The following is a 2859-nucleotide window of genomic DNA, read 5'->3' as shown; positions in this document are numbered from 1 at the left end:
CTTGCCCTCTCTTACTCCAGCCACACTGATTTTTCTTTTAGTTTCTCAAACACACTTGCTCCCCCTTACCTCATGCTTTTGTCCATACTGTGGAATTTGCTAGAAATTACTTTCCTCTCCTCTTTGCCCTGCTGTTTTCTCCTCATTCTTTAAAGGTCAGATCAAATGTAAATTTTTCTTTTTTTTTTTTTTTCAAGGTTGAAAAACTGTCCTGCGTGAAAAATATATTTAGAAATCATGTGAATAAAAGAAAAAGAAAACATTATTGTGTTCAAGGAAAGATTAAAGTCCTCATAATGTGCCGTCTAAATGTGGACACTCATTCCTCCTGGAGCTGCTCAGGCAGAGGGAGTTCTTTCTTCCGCCCACCTCACTCATTATACTGTGTTTTTACCCAACAGTATGCATTAAGGCAAACAAATCCTTTTCTGAAGAGGTCTTAAAGAAACTGTGGACAAACAGCAAACTTTTGGCATTAAAACAGGTTAACACATACATAGCCTTTAGAATGTACATTAAGCATATTTCTCTCGGACTAGTGACAAGAAAAAGATGAACATGCTTGATAACAATGTCAAAAAGTTTAAAATTCAGTGTCCAAGCAATTCCTAACGATGCTTCTGTAGCTTTAAGCTCTAAACAGTATAGAATTTATGCAAATGCATTAAAGAATTCAAGCTTGGCAAATTACACCCAAGCAGGTTATTAAACTATATATACAGAAAGTAAATGATAAATACAGAATTAAAAGAGTCCTTCGGTTTTCCTTATAGCCTTGAAAACTGACAAACTTTTGAGGACAGTTCTGTAATATTAAACATTAGGTAACCACAGGTGTGGGGAAACCTAACTACACAAACCGATTTAAAATACTCAAGATGACTTTGTAGTGTTCAATACAATTCAGTTCGTAGGTAAGGGCACAAGACAACATTTAACAAAAATAATCACATCAATTGACCTAGAAATCAAATGCAAATAGATATGAATACAATCTCCAAAATCTGTGTTTTTAAGTGAACATATTAACCATTTATTCAAAGTTATACAAGAATCTGAAGGATTAAAGTCTTCTTCTGTGACATAGAGCCATTTGGAAGAGTTTCATGTCTCAGCTGAGCAGGAGGAGAGGGTGAAAGGGTAGGTGAGGAGCCCCTTCTGGGCAGCGAGACAGTAAAAGCATACTCAACAGCAGCCCCCACTGGCCTGCTGTCCTCCCTGACTGCCTGCGTGCGTGGCGTTAGTAGCAGCGTGCTGAGGGCCAATTTTAATGCCATTTGCCTCATTATTAATGTCAAAGACTCCTTCTTGGATTTTTTCATAAATTTCTTTTGCTGTATTAATAAATGCCTCTTCTGCATTAGAAGCAGTCTTAGCCGAAGTTTCCATGAAGATAAGTCCATGTTCTCATGCAAAAGCTTCACCTTCTTCTCTTTTTACTTCTCTTCTAGATTCTAAATCACTTTTATTTCCAATAAAGCATAATGACCATGTTGGAATTGGAATGCTGGCGGGCATCTTCTAACCAGGTTGTCAAGTGGTTGAATGTGTCTCTTCTTGTAATATCATACACTAGTAAAGCCCCTGCTGCACCTCTGTAATATGACCTTGTGATGGAACGAAAGGACTCTTGCCCTGCTGTATCCCAAATCTGAAGTTTTATCTGTTTCCCATCAATGGTTATCATTCGAGCACCGAACTCTACACCAATAGTAAGGTCATGTACTGGCTGAAACCTCTTGTCTGTAAACTGTAGCAATAAGCATGATTTACCAACACCTGTGTCGCCGATGATAATGTACTCGAAGAGATAGGCGTACGCCATGGCCGCGGCCGCTCGGTGCCAGGGCGCACGGCTCCTCCTCCTGCTCGGGCTCCTCCTCTTCCTCCTCCGCGCCCCTCACCCCGGCGCCGCTCGGCCTCGAAACGCCAGGCCCCGCCCTCCGCAGCCGCCGCCGGCGTCGTCAGCCGCCGGGAGTGAGGGGCCGAGAGGAAGCGGGACAAACCGACACCGTCTGAGCCAAGAAAGACAGCGCCCAGCGGAGCCCGGCTGAACAATCAAATGTTAATTTTTCAAAAGAAAATTCTCCTGCACTAATGAGGTTAGTTCTCAAATTATTAACTCCCGTAGAAACCACAATATCTCCTTCATAGGCATTTTCACTATTTAAGTATATATTTTGTTGTGTGTGCTCTAAAATGCTTGTCTCCTCTGCTAGAATGTAAGCCCCATAATGGCGGGAACCATTCCTGTCCTATACACCAGGAACCAGCAGTCTTCAGCAAACCACCTCAAACATAGTAGATGCTCCATAAATGTTTGTTGAAGAAATGAATGTACCCTTGGTGTCTAGCAAGACACCTGGAACATAGTAAACACTCAATAAATCATTACTGAGCAGAATTATTTATGCTTTTTCATATCTCTTCTCAATACTATATATTATATTTTAAAAATTCAAACCAACCTAATTAAAGGTAAAGCATCACAATTTGATTTTCACTACTTTAATAATAGTGAGCTCTGTTTTCCTGTTTGTTGTTTCACGTTTATAATTACATTTATTTTCTTTGGTGAATTCCTTATTCTTCTTGTTGACCCATCTTTCTGTTAGGATAAAGAACAATGTCTCTTCTCCAGCATAGATGAAAATGTGAAGGCTGTTCTAGCCTGTAGCTTAGGCTACGGTGTTTCTGCTGCCCCACTCCCACAGCAACTCAGGGAAGAAAAATACCCTCCCATTCCTACCACTATTATGAAAATTACAAACTCTGCTTCTAAAAGTGCTTGAATGACTTTCCAAAAACCAGTTTTTTACATTTTACTCTCTTGTCTTCATAGGACTCAGAAACAAGCCC

At 40.3% G+C, this 2859-nt stretch overlaps 1 pseudogene; it reads right to left on the bottom strand.

Annotated features, from left to right (window-relative positions):
* Positions 1-393: 393 nt before the first annotated feature.
* LOC118906618 lies at positions 394-2053 on the bottom strand (annotated as a pseudogene).
* Positions 2054-2859: the final 806 nt, after the last annotated feature.

Source organism: Balaenoptera musculus, chromosome 14 (assembly GCF_009873245.2).
Source record: "Balaenoptera musculus isolate JJ_BM4_2016_0621 chromosome 14, mBalMus1.pri.v3, whole genome shotgun sequence".
Lineage (NCBI taxonomy): Eukaryota > Metazoa > Chordata > Mammalia > Artiodactyla > Balaenopteridae > Balaenoptera > Balaenoptera musculus.
Note: the sequence above shows the minus strand (reverse complement) of the source record. Positions and strands in the feature narration are given on the sequence as shown.